Source organism: Anomaloglossus baeobatrachus, chromosome 3 (assembly GCF_048569485.1).
Source record: "Anomaloglossus baeobatrachus isolate aAnoBae1 chromosome 3, aAnoBae1.hap1, whole genome shotgun sequence".
NCBI classification, from domain to species: domain Eukaryota; kingdom Metazoa; phylum Chordata; class Amphibia; order Anura; family Aromobatidae; genus Anomaloglossus; species Anomaloglossus baeobatrachus.
This window is the reverse complement of record NC_134355.1, coordinates 28,196,472-28,218,828: the sequence shown is the minus strand read 5'-3', so window position 1 is coordinate 28,218,828 and position 22,357 is coordinate 28,196,472. Positions and strand designations below refer to the sequence as shown.

The 22,357-nt window shown below is 45.0% G+C and overlaps 1 pseudogene; it reads left to right on the top strand.

The window, feature by feature from the left end:
- Positions 1 to 224: 224 nt before the first annotated feature.
- LOC142295954 (zinc transporter ZIP9-like) overlaps positions 225 to 22,357 on the top strand; it is a 34,065-nt pseudogene continuing 11,932 nt past the window's right edge.

Here is a 22,357-nt window from a genome sequence, read left to right as displayed (position 1 = left end):
TCCCACCCAGCAGCCAGCAGAGGGCGCACGTTTGCAATGTTTTCATAACTGTAGTTCCCACCCAGCAGCCAGCAGAGGGCGCAGGTTTGCAATGTTTTCGTAGTTGCAGTTCCCGTGTAGCAGCCAGCAGAGGGCGCAGGTTTGCAATGTTTTCGTAGTTGCAGTTCCCCTGTAGCAGCCAGCAGAGGGCGCTGAGAGTGAGAATTTTGCAATGATCTCATCCTTTTGAACGAGTTGAGGCTTCAGTTTTCATTCAGTTTGTTGTTGGCTGCAGGGTGGAAGGAGGCGACGTGTGAAGCATGAGGGAGCAGGCTGTGCCCTGTGTGCAGCTCTTCCCCCTGGAGATGAAGTGAAGCTGTGTGCTGCCTCCCTTGTGTAACTCCCTGCCCTCCTCCTGCCAGCATGGATGGGCTGCTTGTTGTCTTCCTCATATCCCTGGGCATGTTCCTGGGCTGCTTCCTCTTGGGTCTGATCCCTCTAGCAGTGAAACTCTCCGAGGTGAGTGTGTTATTCATGGAGAATGGTTGGTTTCTGTAGGGTGTTGGCAGGGAAGGGGTTAATATCTAGTGCAGAGGTTCTGGAATGTTGCCCTGCTGCTGTTACATTGTATCTATGCGTGATACTGCAATGTGTCAATATTATTGTAGATACTATCAACCTATGAGGGTCTTATTATGGAGGCCATGTGATGCCAGTCTGTCCCCCCCATGATTTACATTATTAGTAAATCAGTCACATTGTCAGCAAAAAGTAAGAGGCTCCTCAATGTATCTGTCAGAAAAAGCCTAAAAACTAAGGTCATTCAGCACCAATTTATAATGCAATTTCACCATGATCTGTAAAATAACCACGTGTGTGTATATATGTGTGTGTGTGTGTATATATGTGTGTGTGTGTGTATGTGTGTGTGTATATGTGTGTGTGTGTGTGTGTGTGTATATATATATGTGTGTGTGTGTGTATATATATATGTGTGTGTGTGTGTATATATATATGTGTGTGTGTGTGTGTATATATATATATGTGTGTGTGTGTGTGTATATATATATGTGTGTGTGTGTGTGTGTATATATATATATATGTGTGTGTGTGTGTGTGTGTGTGTGTGTGTATATGTATGTGTGTGTGTGTGTGTGTGTGGAGACAGAGATCTCTCTGTGTGTATGTTTTATATATATATATATCTACACACACACACACCTTGTAGACTGTGAGCCCTCGCGGGCAGGGACCTCTCCTGTACCTGTCTGTGCCTTGTATTGTTTGATTATTGTGCTTGTCCCTATTATGTACACCCCTTACACATGTAAAGCGCCATGGAATAAATGGCGCTATAATAATAAAAAATAATACATACAGTGTGTCCACCGCCATTAACTTGAGAACGGCGGCAGCTATAGGCATAGAAGTGGAGTCTAGGTATAGTAAAGTAGCCATGCGCTACGCAATGAAACCACATATAGCGCCACCTGGTGGAAAACAACGGAGTTAGCATTTTTATCTCAAAAACGGAACGAGATAGAGAAAAATAGTGAATTACAGAGTTGTAGGGCATCATCAATTCAATACGAATTGACACCTTGCATACAAAAATGCTATGATTAGAACGTGTAAAACTCTCAAGGCTGCGGACGTGAAGCGATACCTCATGGAGACCTTCCTACAAGTCATTGGGTATGGTGGCTGTGTGGAGTGGCCTCCGCTCACCTGACCTGACCCCATTGAACTTTTTTCTGTGAGGTCACATCAAACAGCCGGTGTATGCGACCCCTCCACCAACATTGCAGGACCTACGACCACGTATCACAGATGCTTGTGCAAACGTGTCACCTACCATATTGCACAACGTGCAGCAAGATACAGTATGCTGTGCAGAGGCCAGATGTGCATTGCAGCTGACGGGGGACACTTTGAGCATTAAAGTTAAATGAGCGCCATATGCGTGACCAGTATTCAATGTTTTGGGGGTCATGGGTTTCATATCATAGCATTTTTGTATGCACGGTGTCGATTCGTATTGAATTGATGATGCTCTACAATTTTTCAATTCACTTTTTTTCTCTCTCGTTCCGTTTTCGAGATATAAATGGTAACTCCGTTGTTTTCCACCAGGTGGCGCTATAGGTGGTTTCATTGCATAGCGCATGGCTACTTTACTATACCTAGACACCACTTCTATGCCTATAGCTGCCGCCGCTCTCAAGTTAATGGCGGTGGACAGGATATGGGTAGACACACTGTATGTATGTGCGTATGTATTTATGTATGTATGTATGTATGTATATATGTGTGTGTGTGTGTGTGTATATATATATATATATACATACACACTTTGTGGGAACCGCTCTCTCAAAAAGGTTTTTTTCCAGAACTTTAGTAATGATTCACCTCCCAGCAGAGTTGTTGGCGGGCAATTCGGGCACATGATGCAATGAAGATGAAATAATAGGATACGGCTGCCTCAGAAATTGAGATCACTGTATCGCTTGCGATGTCGCAGTCATTGATTTCCTATAGTGTTTTGCGTTACGCGTTGCAATGGTTTCCAAATGTGTTAAAATTTACGTCGCTGGCAACTCTTTTGCCGTAGACTTTAATGTATAGGTCCCTAAAAAAGCCAGCGATGGAAATACTGTAACCCCACAACAGAATATAAGTCACTGGAAAAGACAAGAAAAAAGGGTTTGACAAACATTGACATGTGAATAAGGTTTTGAAGCCATTTTACGGTGGCCAACAATAGGCCGTACGAATGTGTTCCCATTCTTTGGGAGGGGGTGTGAACTGTATGGGGACCAAACCATTACATTAGGGAATGCCCATCCCCATACAGTTTGTAAGTCCCATGGTAAAAAGCCCTATTTTATGGCAGAGCAGAGGCGAGTCGTTGCTGGAACAGCAATCAATTATTCTTAATCTCCTCCATACCCATAGGAAAAAAAAACACAAAAAAAATATTGAAAGGTTCCGTACACACGAGACAATATTGTTGATGGGAATTTCTGCCGTAAAACCTCCAAAAATCCAAAGGGAAATCAGTAACGGAAATCTGGGATTAGGCTGTGTTCACATGTAGCGTAAATGCTGTTTGTTTGTTTTTTTTCCTGTTTTATTTTTGCAGAAAATCTGCTGCATTTACATGGCGAAGGACATTGGATGTGATTTCATGAAAACTCCTGCCCAACATATATTTTAAAGGGAATCTGTCACCAGATTTGGCCCCTATAAGCTGCGACCACCACTGAGCTCTTATATACAGCATTCTAGGCTACAGTACGGTATATAGGAGCCCAGGCCACAGTGTAGAACGTGACATTTTTTTTTATTATATTCCCCTAGGAGGCGATCCGGGCCAATGTTCGTCGCTGCTCTCTGGTCCGGCGCCACCTCTCTGCGGCGATCCCTGTCCTCCTTCTACCCAGGCCCGTGTGCATGATGTGTCCTACGTCAACCACACTAGCCAGCATTGCGGTCCTGCGCAGTCGCACTTTGATCTGCCCTGCTAGGGTTTTTTCTATAGGCTTCTATGAAGAGCCTGAAAAAAAGACAAGTAAAAAAAAAAAACATGTTGCATTTTTAAGTGCAGAATCAAAGCTTTTCTATAACATTAAATCATTAAAAATGTTGTTTCTAATCTGAAAAAAGAAAAAAAAAAAAACACATTAATCAGAGAAGATTGTTATTGGCTATTATGGCGCAGACAGCTGCAAAAAATAGGCAGGAAAAAATGAGCATGTGCACTATGTGAATAAAGCCTTATAAGTACAGATTTTCCTGGTAAGAAATAAATTTGGTTTGAAATCTACAATAAATCTGCAAAAAAAAACAAAAAAAAAAGTCAATTTCTGTAATGAAAATATCTGCACACGTGTAGATGAGGTTTGTAACATGTCCTGTACATCATACATGGCTTCTACTGTCATCCCATGATGTGGACGAGCCCTAGCTATAGGTGGCGCTTCCTCTGCCAGACTCTGCTTGGTCATGTTTTACAAACCTGTACTATTGATCTCAATGGGCACCATATGAATCCAGGAGAATGAGTACTGCGGAAGGAGAGCGCAATAGGGTCTTATCCGGTATAAAAATTAAACAGGAAGAAGAAACTCACCTTTTGAGGTTGAGAGAGTCACAACCCCTGTGAAGCATATTGTGGTATTAGCTGCAGCCCCGAAGTGTAGATCCTCAATCCAGTAGAGGAAGAAATCAGGTATATGCCGCGCTAATACTCCATTCAATATTGATAAAATTATTCCTTTATTGTTTGTATAGGTCTGCGCGTTTCAGAAACATCCGTCTCCTTCATCAGGACATGCAAAGGAACAGTGGGGAAAAAAAAGCTTTTTTTTTTCCACTGTTCCTTTGATTGTCCTGATGAAGGAGACGGATGTTACTGAAACGCGTAGACCTATACAAACAATAAAGGAATAATTTTATCAATATTGAATGGAGTATTAGCGCGGCATATACCTGATTTCTTCCTCTACTGGATTGACAATGGGCACCTTATAACAGAGCCAACACTTGGTGAACTCTGCATGCGCCAGGGTCCACAGCACCTTGGGGGGTCACTCTGCCCAGATTCCAGTTGTTGACATCCACCATGCAATGAGCGGGTTCAGGAGCGATCTATAGACAGCCGCCACCCAAGTCCAAAAGCTGTGAACGGAACGGCATTAAATGATTGGAAATGGTGGAGGGGGATGAGCAAGGTGTCATCCAATGTGAGTATGGAGCGTTGATAGCATTGTCATGGAGGCTACTTGAGGCCCCCCATAGTTGCCATGTATGTACACACATGAAACCGGTGCCTGCGCTTCACAGGAGATATTTACCATATACTGCAGAATTACAGTATTAGGCTCACCTATAGTGCCAAGCACTACGTCAGGGGGGTTTCTATTGGAATCCCCAAAAACCTGTATTCTGCCGGGAACCCCCCCCAAGGAGCTTTTTACTTGAATGAAGCCTGCAGTCGCTGTGGACATGGTCTGGCCTCCGTCCTGATTAACCAAATTTTTGTGCACGCCTGAAAAAAAAAAACCAAACACTACCAGCGCGGAGGCCAGGACAGAGGCTGGAATGGAGGCCAGACCGGGTCCACGGTGACTCAATTGCCTTCTTTCGAATGAATGGCGCTGTCGTGGTTCCGGTCCAAATATAGCTTTCAGACCCCCAATGTAGTAGTGCTTGATGGAGAGTGTGACCCTCGCCGTACAGGGACTAATAAAAAATGTCAACAAACTAAATAAAACAAATAAAAAAATAAAAAAAAAAATTGTATGTATGTATAAATCTACATTAGTGAGAGGCTCTGGTCACTGCTAATCAGACCACAAGAAGCGCTGAAGTACATACAGTCTGATATACAGCAGTAATGACCACGAAGGCTTCCATTTACTGACCGCAAACATGACATTTATACAATAGGAAACTGCTAAACTTCAAATTACACATTCAATATGTGATCATTTCCAAAACTGGAACATCCCTTTAAGTCAATCAGTCTCTTATTTGGGGTGGGCTGCTTAGAAATGCACAGTATGTTAGCCAAAGTCATCAGGCATTAATTATCAGTCCCAGCCGTGATAGTTTCATAGTTTTTGATGATGATGATGATGCACTGGACTCTCGGCCCTTGTACACTTGATAAACCACAATTTGGGGCACATTTTATCAAAACTGTCTTTGTTGCCCATAGCAACCAATCATAGCTCAGCTTTCATTGTGCCAGAGCTGTTTAGGAAATGAAAGCTAAGCTCTGATTGGTTGCTATGCTATGGATAACCATTTTTTTCTTTGTTTTTTTTTTTAGGCTGCTTTGATAACTGAGGCCTATGAGGTCAGAGCCTGATTAACACTAAAACTGTGTTTGTTGACCATAGCAACCAATCAGAGCACAGCTTCCATTTATTAAACATTCCTGGTAAAATGAAAGCAGCTCTGTGATTGGTTGCTATAGACAACAACAAAAAAAAACAAAACAAAGGCTGTTTTGCTATTGATTATAGATAACGATCTATACATTTTAAGCAGAGCGATTTTATAAATGATCATACGATATTGCACAATCGCTGTATGGTACCTAATAATGAAATCTCTATGAAGTGTATCATAAACCCGCCTAAGAGCGCAGGGACCTGTATACCGCCAGCTGTCTGTGTATACCGGTCTATACGGTGGTCAGGGAGTTGGCGGCATCTGTATAATGATGAGGGGAATATTATAAAGAGCGGCCATGGTGTATAATCCCATAATCCAGATAGAACAGGTGATGGCTGTCCTGCACATACACAGGTTGTTTATTAGCCAAGACCTCAGGGGAATATGTCACCTTGTGGCTCCGAATGTTTGTTCCAAGGTTTGTGTCACATTGGAGCCGGTATACTCTCGCTGTGGAGTTAGTGGAGTTAAAGGGTGTGTATACTTTTGAAATCAATTTTCTTTATATTGCTGCAATACCTCTAAGAAAAAAATGTAAAAAATTACCTTGATTTTTTTTTTTTTTAATTGAAAGTCTCCCCTCGTTTTGAGTATACAGCTCCTAAGCAGAGCAATGTTCCATAGTCACTCCCCCTGGCTTCCTCTTCCTGTTATGTAAAATAGGGGGCAAATGTGAAATTTCCCCCTTTAAAGGGAACCAAATATCAGGATTTTGGTATATAAGGTAAAGTGAGCGCAGTACTGGCACTATCGGGCACAGTCTCTATATACCATTAGTGGGCAGCTCGGATGTTTAGGCTGTGAAATCCAAGTTTATGAAGTTTGAAAATTCATCCACTTTTTGATTGACGTGTGCACCTCTCCAGATAATATCCGTGCGGGTTATGCACATGATGATGAGTTGGCGCCTGCGCATAGCGCTTCTCTCCGGCGCCATATCTTTGAAGCCCACATTACCCAGTTTTGTGTCTGAGAGGGTGGCGCATGCGCCCTCGCTTCTTCAGATCTCGTTGTGACCGCGGGAGCGTGCGCGGTCACAACAGGACTGGAGAACAGCTGATCTTACAGATTAGCTGCAGCAGACGATATCGTAGCAGACGTCTGCTGCAGCTAATCTGTAAGATTAGCTGTTCTCCAGTCCTGTTGTGACACCGCGCGCGGTCCCGCTGTCACAACGAGATCTGAAGAAGTGAGGGCGCATGTGCCGCTCTCTCGGACACAAAACTGGGTAATGCGGGCTTCAAAAACATGGCGCCGGAGATAAGCGCTATGCGCAGGCGCTAACTCCGACATCGTGTAATTGAAGAGAGAAATTTGCATACAGAGAGAGGGAGGAACAGGCGGCGGCGGCGGGGGGGTGGGGGGGGGGATCATGTGCATAACCCATCCGGATATTATCTGAAGAAGTGCACACGTCAATCAAAAAGTGGATGAATTTTCAAACTTCATAAACTTGGATTTACAGCCTAAACGTCCGAGCTGCCCACTAATGGTATATACAGCCTGTGCCTGATAGTGCCAGTACTGCACCTTACATACCAAAATCCTGATGTTTGGTTCCCTTTAATTTCCATCAACATCTGTAACCTTACATTAAAAATGAACTCTGGAGCATTGCAGGAGTGATGCGACGGAGATATCTGCTTGTGGATTGTGACAGGGCAGATTAGCGGGTTTGTGTACTTTAATCAGTGGAGCGCGGATGTCGGGCAGGGCAGCGACTCCTTACAGTATACTCCTCCTGGGCGACTGCCAGGCCATGACACGTGGACGGGTGGCAGACAATACATGGCGATTAGATGTGAACCATAGACACACACAACTCTCCAACATAATTTATAAATTGGATGTTTTTTTTGTTTTATGCAACGAAGGTATAAAAAAAAATGCAAAAGTATACAATCCCCTTAAATGGTTTAAGAATTTTTGCTGCCGTATTCGTCACAGATTCCAAGCCAAAATTAACATAAAAATGCAAAACGCATTTGATTGGAGAAACACGTATATAGTGCACAAGTTGCGTTTTTATCATTTCTACGAAAAAATTTCTTTGGCCCATTTAATGCATGTAAATTGCAGCAACGTGCACATTTGTTTCCTTTTTATGCGATTTTGTGCAAGGTTTTTGCCATATAAAGACAGCAAAAAAACACATTCGTTTGGTACTTTTTTTTGTCATTTTAGCAACTTTTCAACTGTCTCATTATCATCAGAGGCAGAATTACATTGACAACTCAGAAACCCTTCTACACAGCTTTTAACTAGAGATGAGTGAATCTTTGGAGGTTCGGTTTGCCATGTACATTCGAACCTTTAAAAAGTTTGGTTTTTGATCCCGACTTGATCTAAACCTCAATGGAAGTCAGTAATTGGACATTTCGTGGCTCCACCCACATGCCTCCAGCCATAAGCAAAACACTTCCGAGGGAGGGTGGGTGGGGTTTTTCATTTATTTTTTATTTTTTTTTGTGTGTGTGTGTGAGATTACATCTGATCACGCTGATTTTATCCCAAGTGCGAGCCATTCAAACACTGCACGCTGAGCATTACTCATACTCGCGCACAGCGCTGCTCGCATGAGAAGTTTGCACTCATAGATCACTCGAACGTCAAACCCGAACTTTGTTTTTTTGGAAGTCTGTTTCCGAACCCGAGCATCAAACCTCAGGTTCACTCATCTCTACTTTTAATACACAGGATCTAGCATTCATAATGTGTGATGTCACACCCGCCCCTGCTCCCCTGTACTTCACAATTAGAAATGAGCAGACCCATGAAAGTTCGGTTTGGCGGGTTCATCTGAACTTTAGATAAAGTTCGGTTTGTGACCCGGACTTCACCTGAACCTCAATGGAAGTCGCTAATTGAGCTGTTCAGGTCAGCCGTCCAACATGCACACACTCCTCTTTAGTTAAAAGCTGTGTAGAAGGGTTTCTGAGTTGTCAATATGATTCTGCCTCTGATGATAATGAGACAGTTGAAAAGTTGCTACAATGACAAAAAAAAAAAAGTGTACCAAACTGATGTTTTTTCACTTCCAGGGGAGGAAGGCGCATGAGGGCGAGGTTTTTTCATTTATTTTTTATTATTTTTTTTGGTGCACACTACATCCCATCACGCTGTTGTTACCCCCAGTGAGCGCCGTTCAAACACTACAATCAGCTTGCACAGGGCTGAGCACCAAGCGTACCCGAGCACAGTGCTGCGCGAGCGAGTAAAGTTCATACATAAAGCACCCGAACTCTGTTTATTCCTAAAAAAACAAACCTCGGGTTTTCTCATTTGTATTCACAATTACATGTGCACAGGCTCATCAGATGCTTGCATACATAAGATAAGGTCGGCGTCTGACCATTGTAAGGTTCTGTACATATGTTGTTTCCTGAAACAGGAACTAAAGAAGCCCCAGTGGGCAGCATGATAATTAGAAAATATAATAAGGGACCAAATACACTTTTCTATATTAGTTGTAATGAATCTGTGCATTTTTAACACCCATTGAGCTTATACCTATCAGACTGGTGTACGCTGTAGTTTTTGGGTTTTTTTCTTTCTTTGATCTGGCTCATAATGTTAAAGTGAACTCCACCATTGCCTCTTGTGCAATCTCTTTTGTGAGATCCCTGCTTGACTTGTAAATGCCTTTTCACTTGATCAGTTTGTGATTTTGTTATCCTCCCTTTTTGGATCCTACAGTCTTAGCTAATTATTTAGGCTTCTGTATACAATAATTGTAATAAAACTGGTTTATCCACTGGAGATCAACATCCTGGAGCATGATACATAGGAGAGAGAGAGTGTGTATGTATGTATGTATGTATGTGTGTGTATATATATATATATATATATATATATATATATATATATATATATATATATATATATATAATATATACACACACAGTGCCTACAAGTAGTATTCAACCCCCTGCAGATTTAGCAGGTTTGATAAGATGCAAATAAGTTAGAGCCTGCAAACTTCAAACAAGAGCAGGATTTATTAACAGATGCATAAATCTTACAAACCAACAAGTTATATTGCTCAGTTAAATTTTCAACATAAAAGTGTGGGTCAATTATTATTCAACCCCTAGGTTTAATATTTTGTGGAATAACCCTTGTTTGCAATTACAGCTAATAATCGTCTTTTATAAGACCTGATCAGGCCGGCACAGGTCTCTGGAGTTATCTTGGCCCACTCCTCCATGCAGATCTTCTCCAAGTTATCTAGGTTCTTTGGGTGTCTCATGTGGACTTTAATCTTGAGCTCCTTCCACAAGTTTTCAATTGGGTTAAGGTCAGGAGACTGACTAGGCCACTGCAACACCTTGATTTTTTTTTCCCTCTTGAACCAGGCCTTGGTTTTCTTGGCTGTGTGCTTTGGGTCGTTGTCTTGTTGGAAGATGAAATGACGACCCATCTTAAGATCCTTGATGGAGGAACGGAGGTTCTTGGCCAAAACCTCCAGGTAGGCCGTGCTATCCATCTTCCCATGGATGCGGACCAGATGGCCAGGCCCCTTGGCTGAGAAACAGCCCCACAGCATGATGCTGCCACCGCCATGCTTGACTGTTGGGATGGTATTCTTGGGGTCGTATGCAGTGCCATCCAGTCTCCAAACGTCACGTGTGTGGTTGGCACCAAAGATCTCGATCTCATCAGACCAGAGAACCTTGAACCAGTCTGTCTCAGAGTCCTCCAAGTGATCATGAGCAAACTGTAGACGAGCCTTGACATGACGCTTTGAAAGTAAAGGTACCTTACGGGCTCGTCTGGAACGGAGACCATTGCGGTGGAGTACCGTTACTTATGGTATTGACTGAAACCAATGTCCCCACTGCAATGAGATCTTCCCGGAGCTCCTTCCTTGTTGTCCTTGGGTTAGCCTTGACTCTTCGGACAAGCCTGGCCTCGGCACGGGTGGAAACTTTCAAAGGCTGTCCAGGCCGTGGAAGGCTAGCAGTAGTTCCATAAGCCTTCTACTTCCAGATGATGCTCCCAACAGTGGAGACAGGTAGGCCCAACTCCTTGGAAAGGGTTTTGTACCCCTTGCCAGGCTTGTGACCCTCCATGATCTTGTCTTTGATGGCCTTGGAATGCTCCTTTGTCTTTCCCATGTTGACCAAGTATGAGTGCTGTTCACAAGTTTGGGGAGGGTCTTAATTAGTCAGAAAAGGCTGGAAAAAGAGATAATTAATCCAAACATGTGAAGCTCTTTGTTCTTTGTGCCTGAAATACTTCTTAATACTTTAGGGGAACCAAACAGAATTCTGGTGGTTTAAGGGGTAGAATAATAAATGACCCTCTGAATAAACTTTTCTCAATTTAAAAAAAAAAAAAAAAAAAGAAATAACATTCTTTTTTTCTGCATTTCACACCTCCAGGCTGATCTACAGTCCAAATGTCACAATGCCAAGTTAATAAGTTAATTCCGAATGTGTAAACCTGCTAAATCTGCAGGGGGTTGAATACTACTTGTAGGCACTGTGTATATGTGTATGTGTATGTGTGTGTGTGTGTGTATGTATATATATATATATATATAGATAGATTAAATTTTATAATATTCTCTTGTCTCGGTGCATTTTTTGCTATATACAGTGGCATGCGAGACGTTCGACCTACAATCATGCCCAGAGCTCCCTGGGTGATCGGAGATCATCTCTGGCCTCTGCTGTGAATACCGGCATATGGACTGAGGATGTCCAGTTCGGTCAGCTGTGATCTGCTGGCACCAAAAGTGAGATAGGGAGCAGGTAAATTGCCTTTATATACGGGCTTCATAGGCATGTCAGTAATTAGAGTGTGAGCTCCTGGGACTATTTATACAGTGCCTTGCAAAAGTATTCGGCCCCCTTGAATTTTTCAACCTTTTCCCACATTTCAGGCTTCAAACATAAAGATAAAAATGTTACATTTTATGGTGAAGAATCAACAACAATTGGGACACAATTGTGAAGGTGAACCATATTTATTGCTTATTTTAAATTTTTATAAAAAAAAATTAACTGAAAATTGGAGCTTACAATATTATTCATCCCCTTTACTTTCAGTGCAGCAAACTCACTCCAGAAGTTGATTGCGGATCTCTGAATGATCCAATGTTGTCATAAATGACTGATGATGATAAATATAATCCCCTGTGTGTAATCAAGTCTCCGTATAAATGCCCCTGCTCTGTGATAGTCTCAGGGTTCTGTTTAAAGCACAGAGAGCATCATGAAGACCAAGGAACACAACAGACAGGTCCGTGATACTGTTGTGGAGAAGTTTAAAGCTGGATTTGGTTACAAAAATATTTCCAAAACTTTAAACATCCCAAGAAGCACTGTGCAAGCGATCATATTGAAATGGAAGGAGTATCATACCACTGCAATTCTACCAAGACCCGGCCGTCCATCCAAACTATCATCTCAAACAAGGAGAAGACTGATCAGAGATGCAGCCAAGAGGCCCATGATCACTCTGGATGAACTGCAGAGATCTACAGCTGAGGTGGGAGAGTCTGTCCATAGGACAACAATCAGTCGTACACTGCACAAATCTGGCCTTTATTGAAGAGTGGCAAGAAGAAGCCATTTCTCAAAGATATCCATAAAAAGTGTTGTTTAAAGTTTGCCACAAGCCACTTGGAGACACCAAACACGTGGAAGAAGGTGCTCTGGTCAGATGAAACCAAAATCAAACTATTTGAGCACAATGCCAAACGATATGTTTGGTGTAAAAGCAACACAGCTCATCACCCTGAACACACCATCCCCAGTGTCAAACATGGTGGTGGCAGCATCATGGTTTTGGCCTGCTTTTCTTCAGCAGGGACAGGGAAGATGGTTAAAATTGATGGGAAGATGGATGGAGCCAAATACAGGACCATTCTTGAAGAAAACCTGTTGGAGTTGACTCGCCCACCCCAGGGCTATGGGACACCCGGTGCCGGGCCGGACTAGTCCGGTGGTAGTCAGTGGTGGCTGGGCCCGGCTCCGTGGCCCTGGTGGGTGTCAGTAGAATATGTGGCTTGATGAATAAAGTTTGTGTTCGTGACGCCACCTGTGCTCTGCGGCTATTAAGCCGCCGCTGCTGTGTGAAGCCTCCGGGGTGATGTTATGGCAGCAATGGTGGTACTGCTCCCCACAGGTGGAGCGGAGCCCCGGGGACACTGTTAGTGCTCGTGAAAGTCTATGGGGTTGTGTGGATAACACGGTGCAGGGCCGACAGGCAATGAGAGAACCAGGCACAAACAACAGTCTCTTTACCTTTTCCTCTTTTACTTTGGGAACAGTCCAGTCCTGGGAGACCGTTACAGGTGGTGATGGGGATCCGGTCGGCCTGGAAGTACTTGGGGGAATCTTTCTGGCCAGCTGAGTATGAGGCCTACTCCTGTGCTTTTCTTTGTTATGATAGGACCCTGCTTCTCTGAATCCAGCAATGTCCCTCTTTGCTACTGGGACCAGTGGTACGTCCCTTTCCCTCTGTAGCAGGCTGCGCAGGCCCTCTCTGGTGCTTCTCTGCTGGAGTCCACACCGGGCCCTGATGCTGCAGCTGTGTGTTCGGGATGTATATGGGCCAGGTGCTTGCAGCTCTCCTGCCCTTCGGATTCAGCAACCAGGGAGTATTTTAAGCCCTGGTGGCCACAGACTCCCATGTCCGAGTCTCTCCGCTGCCTCTCTGCTACTCCTGCTTCCCTGGGCCAAGCTACTCTAGCTCTAGGCCCCAGATCCACAGGACAGCTCACTCTGCGTCTGCTCAGTATCACCTCTCTCTACAGACTGACCACTACTTCCTCCCCCAGGCCAGACTTGAGGAATGCTCCCTGGAATTCCAGGTTCAGAGCTCCCCCTGCTGGCCGGAGGGAGAACTGCGTTGGGTGTTAAACTTGCTGGCCAATGGACCTCCCCATTACCTCCAGGCTCAGCATTAACCCTTTGGAAGGTCAATGCTGTTGTGGCGACCAGGTCCTGGGGCGCCACAGAGTCTGCAAAAGACCTGAGATTGGGATGGAGATTTGTCTTCCAACAAGTCAATGATCCCAAACATAAAGCAAAATCTACAATGGACTGGTTCACAAATAAACGTATCCAGGTGTTAAAATGGCCAAGTCACAGTCCAGACCTGAACCCAATCGAGAATCTGTGGAAAAAGCTGAAAACTGCTGTTCACAAACACTCTCCATCCAACCTCACTCGGCTCCAGCTGTTTACAAAGGAAGAATGGGCAAGAATTTCAGTCTCTCCATGTGCAAAACTGATAGACACATACCCCAAGAGACTGCAGCTGTAATCGCAGCAAAAGGTGGCGCTACAAAGGATTAACTTAAAGGGGATGAATAATATTGCACGCCCCAATTTTCAGTTATTTCTTTTTTTACAAAAATTTAAAATAAGCAATCAATTTCGTTCAACTTCACAATTGTGTCCACTTGTTGTTGATTCTTCACCAAAACATTAAAATTTTTATCTTTGTTTGAAGCCTAAAATGTGGGAAAAGGTTGAAAAATTCAAGGGGGTCGAATACTTACGCAAGGCACTGTATATAAGTAGCAGGAAGCAGAACTGCTCATGAATTGCTCAATGATGTCAGGCAGCTGCTGCAAAGCTTCTGTCAATAATTGTACTTTGGAGTTGGCTCCTTACTCCGAGTCATAAATGTGATCTGTGTCCTGGTAGATGGTGATATGTCCGTGTCACTGTGATGGGAGGTGGAGACCGGAACTTAGATATAGGCCGATCTCAACAGCATGAGCCATCATTTCTTCTTACTCATATATTGTCTTGAAGAAGTATTCATACCCCGTGAACTTTGTCACATTTTTACACGTATGTTATTGGGACTTTTTTTCTGTGATACCAACACAAAAAGTAGCAAGTATTTGTGAAGTTTTAGATGGTTTTCCAAATATTTTAAATGTATAAGTCTAAAAATTGTGACTTGTATTTGTGTTCAGAATCCCGGAGTCAATACTTGTTGGACGACCATTCCCTGCAGACTGCTGCACATCTTTTGGGGGATGTCTCTGAGATTTACACATCTAGAGGTTGAAATTTTTGCTCATTTTTCATTACAAAATCGCTGTCTGTGAGATTGGTTGGAGACGTCTGAACAGCAATTTTCAAGCTTTTCTACAGATTCTCTATGCAACTTTGGTCTGGTCTGTGATTGGACCATTCACACACATGAATATGCATTGATCTAAACCAGGGGTGTCAAACTCATTTTCGCAGAGGGCGATATCAGCATTATGGCTGCATTCAAAGGGCCTCTTGTACTTGTAAGGGCTCATGCAGATCTCCATGCAACACATATAATACAAGCATCAAGCATGGACTGCAATGCAAAACTGGCCTGGGGCTGTACAAGAGCTGTCCCTGGGTAGTAGGTCTAAGAGCACCATCCCTGTTTCGTAGGGCTGAGGCCGCCGCGCCTTGGGTGTCAGGGCTGAGGCCGCCGCGCCTTGGGTGTCAGGGCTGAGGCCACCGCGCCGGGAGGGGTGTGGAGGGGCAGGGCTGAGGCTGCTGTGCCCTGAGGGTGGGGGGAGTTCCAGGGCTGAGGTCGCTATGCCGGGGGAGGGGGGTAGTTCCAGGGCTGAAGCCGCCGTGCCGAGTGGGGGGGAGGGGGAGTTCCAGGGCTGAGGTCGCTATGCCGGGGGAGGGGGGAGTTCCAGGGCTGAGGCCGCCGTGCCAAGTGGGGGGGAGGGGGAGTTTCAGGGCTGAGGCCGCCATGCCGAGTGGGGGGAGTTCCAGGGCTGAGGCTGCCATGCCTGGAGTGGGGGGAGTTCCAGGGCTGAGGCTGCCATGCCTGGAGTGGGGGGAGTTCCAGGGCTGAGGCTGCCATGCCTGGAGTGGGGGGAGTTCCAGGGCTGAGGCTGCCATGCCTGGAGTGGGGGGAGTTCCAGGGCTGAGGCTGCCATGCCTGGAGTGGGGGGAGTTCCAGGGCTGAGGCTGCCATGCCTGGAGTGGGGGGAGTTCCAGGGCTGAGGCTGCCATGCCTGGAGTGGGGGGAGTTCCAGGGCTGAGGCTGCCATGCCTGGAGTGGGGGGAGTTCCAGGGCTGAGGCTGCCATGCCGGGGGAGGGGGAAGTTCCAGGGCTGAGGCCGCCGTTCCGGGTGGGGGGGAGGGGAAGTTCCAGGGCTGAGGCCGCCATGCCTGGGGGAGGGCAGGGCTGGGGCCGTTGCTCCCCATGCTAAGCATTGCTCTAAATCAAAGATGGAACCTGCTCGCTTTTGCAGAATCTTATGGTAAATATTTGCTACCGCCGCGCTGATTTAAAAGTTCAAAGATGGAACCTGCTCCCTGCGCTGATGACACCCTATTTAAGTACATGCTGTGTTCCCTCGATTTCAAAGATGGCACCAGCTTCTTTTGTTGGTGCTGCCTTCTCTTCTAAGGGGTACCGTAGTTTGCACACTACGACATCGCAGCTGCGATGTCGGTGGGGTTAAATCGAAAGTGACGCACATCCGGCGTCGCTGTCGATATCGTAGTGTGTAAATCCTTTTTGATATGATTAACGAGCACAAAAGCGTCGTAATCGTATCATCGGTGTAGGGTCTGACATTTTCATAATTTCGCTGCAGCGACGGTACGATGTTGTTCCTCGTTCCTGCGGCAGCGCACATCGCTGTGTGAGAAGTCGCAGGAGCGAGGAACATCGCCTTACCTGCGTCCTGCCTGCAATGAGGAAGGGAGAAGGTGGGCGGGATGTTTACGTCCCGCTCATCTCCGCCCCTCCGCTTCTATTGGCCGCCTGCTGTGTGACGTCGCTGTGACGCCGCACGACCCGGAGGCGGTTCGCCGGCGAGAGCGACATCGCAGGGCAGGTGAGTGCATGTGAAGCTGCCATAGCGATAATGTTCGCTACGGTAGCTATCACAAGAGATCGTATGTGCGACGGGGGCGGGGACTATCGCGCTCGGCATCGCAAGCATTGGCTTGCGATGTCGTAGTGTGCAAAGTACCCCTAAGCACTGGTTGTGTCTGCTCCGATTCCAAGATGCAGCCGCCGGGGAGACTCTTTGGACTGTTGCATCAGGTGGACAGACCCCTGGGTGAATGTCCTGCCTTCTCACCCTAGATAAGTCGCTGTCATGAGCCACATAAAATGATGTGGCAAGCCTTATTTCGCCCTGTGGCCTAGAGTTTGACACCTCTTACCTAATCCGTCAATAGAAGCTCTGGCAGTATGTTTTAGGGTCTCTGAAAATCCAAAGCATGCAAAGAATGATCAGCACTCCACCCTTTTAATCACGACGCACAGGGAAGAAATAATTCAATAAGTCAAGAAACATTCCCGAAACTTACACAAATCATTGCTGCTGGATCCTTTACTCACCATCTGAGAGAGATGGTGAATAAAGGATCAAGCAAGCAATGTTTAAGGTTGTTGTCCTGTTGGAAGATGAATCTATGCCCCAGTCTCAAGTCTTTTCCAGCCTCTTAACAGGTTTTTCTTCAGGATTGCCCTGTATTTAGCTCTGATCAGCTTCCCTGCCCCTGATGAAGAAAAGCCTCCCCACAGCATGATGCTGCCACCACCATGTGTGACAGTGGGGATGGTGTTTTCAGGGTGATGTGCAGTGTTTAGTTTTTCAGCAGACAGCGTTTTTCTCCAGAGTGACCATGAGCCTTTTGGCTGCTTCTCTAATTAGTGCTCTCCTTCTTGGGATGTCCGTTTAGATGGACAGCCATGTATTTGTAGATTTGCAGTGTTCAGAGCTTGGGCTATTTTTTTTTTTTTTTTTTTACCTAACCTTGCTTTACTCTTCTACACACCTTTTATCACTGACCTGTCTGGTGTGTTCCTTGGTTTTCATGATGATGTTTGAACCATAATGTTCTCAAACAAACCTCTGAGGCCTTCACAGAACAGCTGTAGCTATACTGAGAATAAATTACACAGGTGGATTCAATGAATTCATTACTTTTGGAGTCAATTGAAAACTTGGGATTTTATTTAGGGGTATCAGACTACAGGGAGCTTAACACAAATTCACAATCATGGTTGGGTGGAAACCTATGCTACCCAGGTTGGTATACCATCCAACAAAAGTACTAGGATATGTTACCTACCAATATACTTGTCCCAGGGGGGATGTGCACGTCGAGTATCGCCAAACTAATGTACTCACAATTTTGCCTCTCTTCCTGGCCATGCTCATTCGGATGGGGAAAATGGGCACACAAGTCCTTCGCTCTAGCCCAACAGTCAGAACCGCACCAACTAACAGTTATCACCTCCCCAGTGTAAAGGTGATTATTTGTGTAATCTGGAGCGCCCCTTTAGATTCCTCACTACTGAGCACATTATGCTAATTAACAGACACAATGGGTCAATATCTGGAGCCGCTGTAATAATATAATCCAGAATGGCCCAGGGCATCTTCTCCATGAAAAGCATCAATGCTTCAATTTGGATGAGCCAGGTAAAGTGGCAGAACTGACGCATTTAATAATTTGCCAACTCTGGGCAGTTATGGGCTGCTATTTTCAGTTTGGGGAGGGGCCAATAACCATGGGCCTACCCACCCTTATAACACCAACCCCCTCCCACCCAATGGTCAGCTATCCTTTGGCTGGTTATCAAAAATGGGAAGACCTTATGCCATGGTTTTTTTTTTAATTACTTATTTAAATTAAAAAAGAATCAGCTAGGGATCCCCTCTATTTTTGATAACCAGCCATGGAAAACAGGTTGAAGCCCTGCTCTTCACACTGTCCTCTTACACTCTGTCCCCACTATACTGCCCCAGTATCTATACTGTGCCCCCTCACCACACCAACCTCTTTTTGGCATACTAACCCCTCCTTGCCATGGCTTCAGATTGTTCCCCCATGCCCCTTTCCATACCGCCCCACTTCCAAACTACCTAGTCTCTATTCTGTGCCCCCTCACATTTTTCTCATCCCATACTATTTCCTCACTACCTCTCCACTCATCTTCCCCTCGCTCCTCATACTGTCTGCATACATTTTCCCCACCTTGCTCCCCATACTGTGTCCGCACACATCCCACTCCCTCATTTCCCATACGGTCCTCAAATTTACCCCCTTACTCCCCATACTGTCTTCAAGTTTATCTTCCCCTCTTGCTCTGCATACTGTCCTCAAATTTCCCCCACTCATTCCACATTCTGTCCTCAATCCCCCCCTTGCTCCCCATAATGTGCCCTCAAATCCCCATCTAGATTGCTATACTGTTCTTAAATTTACCCCCTTGCTCCCCATACTACGGTATGTACGCACCCATCCCCTCGTTGCTCCCCATACTGTGTCCTGTCCTCAAATCCCCCCCTCGCTCCCCATACTGTGTCCGCACACATTCTGCTCCCTCATTTCCCATACTGTCCTCAAATTTACCCCATTGCTCCAACACAGTCCTCAAGACTTTCTCTGAGTGGGAGATTTCACATTTTTTTGTGTAATCCGGAGTACTCCTTTAGATTCCTCACTATTGAGCACATTATCCTAATTAACAGACACAATGGGTCAATCTCCGGAGCCGCCATATTAATATAATCTAGAACGGCCCAGGGCATCGTCTCTATGAAAAGCATCAAAGCTTCATTGTGAAATCTACTCTGAAGGTTCAGACTGTGAAGGCGACAAGTGAGGAAATCATCCTTGTGATTATAATATAAAAGTGACTTCTATAGAACAAAGATCAAACCCGACTCTTCTATTTTTCACGACGCCGCTCGGATGTCTGAGATCTATCACTCACCGCTCCGAAATGGGATTCAGAAAGTTTGTAATTCCTAAAAGTTTGCGAGTCTTTAATTTATCCCACCCCCCCCCCCCCCCCCCAATTCCATATAATCGCTTTTATCACATCTGTCATCACCAACTTCAGTAGAACTTTGGAGATAAGTGGCTGCTAGGCTCCCGGGCACCACTTGTCTATATCGTTTTAACTTCCTAGATATTAATTTACTGTGTGTATGTGTAATATATATATATATATATATATATATATATATATATATATATATATATATATATATATTTTATAATTACAGTGCAGACCAATAGTTTGGACACACCTATTCTTGATTTTCATGACTCTGAAAATTGTAGATTCACATTGAAGGCATCAACACTATGAATTAACACATGTGGAATGAAATACTTGACAAAAAATTGTGAAACAACTGAAAATATGTCTTGTATTCTAGGTTCTTCAAAGTAGCCGCCTTTTGCTTTGATTACTGCTTTGCACGCTCTTGGCATTCTCTTGATGAGCTTCAAGAGCTAGTCACCAGAAATGGTTCTCACTTCACAGGTGTGCCCTGTCAGGTTTAATAGTGGGATTTCTTGCCTTATAAATGGGGTTCGGACCATCAGTTGTGTTGTGCAAAAGTCTGGTGGATACACAGCTGATAGTCCTACTGAATAGACTGTTAGCTGCTTTTTTTTCTTGCCATAATACAAATTCTAAATTAAGAAAAAAAAATTGGGAAAACTTTGACAGTGTCCCCAAGTGTAGTGGCAACAACCATCAAACACTACAAAGAAACTGGCTCACATGAGGACCACCAAAGGAAAGGAAGACCAAGAGTCACCTCTGCTGCGGAGGATAAGTTTATCCGAGTCACCAGCCTCAGAAATTGCAGGTTAACAGCAGCACAGATTAGAGACCAGGTCAATGCCACACAAAGTTCTAGCAGCAGACACATCTCTAGAACAACTGTTAAGAGGAGACTTTGTGCAGCAGCCTTCATGGTAAAATAGCTGCTAGGAAACCACTGCTAAGGACAAGCAACAAGCAGAAGAGACTTGTTTGGGCTAAAGAACACAAGGAATGGACATTAGACCAGTGGAAATCTGTGCTTTGGTCTGATGAGTCCAAATTTGAGATCTTTGGATCCAACCACCATGTCTTTGTAGAAAAGGTGAACGGATGGACTCTACATGGCTGGTTCCCACTGTGAAGCATGCAGGAGGAGGTGTGATGGTGTGGGGTGCTTTGCTGGTGACACTGTTGGGAATTTATTCAAAATTGAAGGCATGCTGACCAGCATGGCTACCACAGCATCTCGCAGCCACATGCTTTTCCATCCAGTTTGCGTTTAGTTGGACCATCATTTATTTTTCAACAGGACAATGACCCCAAACACACTTCAGGCTGTGTAAGGGCTATTTGACTAAGAAGGAGAGTGATGGGGTGCTACGCCAGATGACCTGGCCTCCACAGTCACCAGACCTGAACCCAATCAAGATAGTTTGGGGTGAGCTGGACCGCAGAGTGAAGGCAAAAGGGCCAACAAAAGCTAAGCATCTCTGGGAATTCCTTCAAGACTGTTGGAAAACCATTTCTGGTGACTACCTCTTGAAGCTCATCAAGAGAATGCCAAGAGTGTGCAAAGCAGTAATCAAAGCAAAAGGTGGCTACTGTGAAGAACCTAGAATATAAGACATATTTTCAGTTGTTTCCACACTTTTTTGTTAAGTATTTCATTCCACATGTGTTAATTCATAATTTTGATGCCTTCAATGTGATTATACAATTTTCAGAGTCACGAAAATAAAGAAAACTCTTTGAATGAGGGGGTGTGTCTGGAACTTTTGGTCTGTAGTGTGTGTGTGTGTGTGTGTGTGTGTGTGTATATAATATATATCCTGCATCACTGATCTGTGTCCTAATTTCTTACAGCAAAAGCTGCAGTTTGTGAGCGTCCTGGGCGCCGGACTCCTCTGCGGGACTGCCCTGGCCATAATTATACCAGAAGGGATTGAACTTCTTGACGGCTCCTCCAAAGGTTAGAAAAACCAGTGCTGCCTCCTTTGTTGTATCTGGACAGGATGTTTTATCCTTCGCTTGGCTTCATCCATCCACCACCACTAATCTTCCAAGACGTCGGGGCCGGAGCCAGCACAAACAGTCCGTGATGGGAAATATATACGAATTTGTGTTTTTCTTTCGGCTTTTGTAACCGGATAGGTACAAGCATTAGATAATGTCTATGCAGACGATAATGCAAGGTTCTATGTTCCGATAAGCGGCGCCTGTGTAGACTCCTCTCTCTGATTCTGCGGTATTTTGCAGGTTCTCCGGCGAAATGTCTGAATGCTGCGCAGAATATGAACCTGACGGAGGCGGTGGAGGAGGATGGTGGCGGAGATCAGTTCCGTGCCCCCGCACTTCTTCATCGGGGTCTTCCTGGTTACTGGTTTTGTCCTTATGTTCATTGTGGATCAGATCAGCAGCTACTGCTCCTATCATGGTGAGATGGGACCGCGGGTGAGGAGGTCCTTGGTGGAGGGGGGGATATAGATAACTATGGCAATGCACTGTCCCCATGTCCTGGATGGGACCCCTGGCTGCTCAGTGCTGACATCTTGTTTGTTTCTCCCTCTGCAGACCCCCGGACAGGAATGTCGGCCGGCACCAGTATAACGGCCACGCTGGGCCTGGTAATCCACGC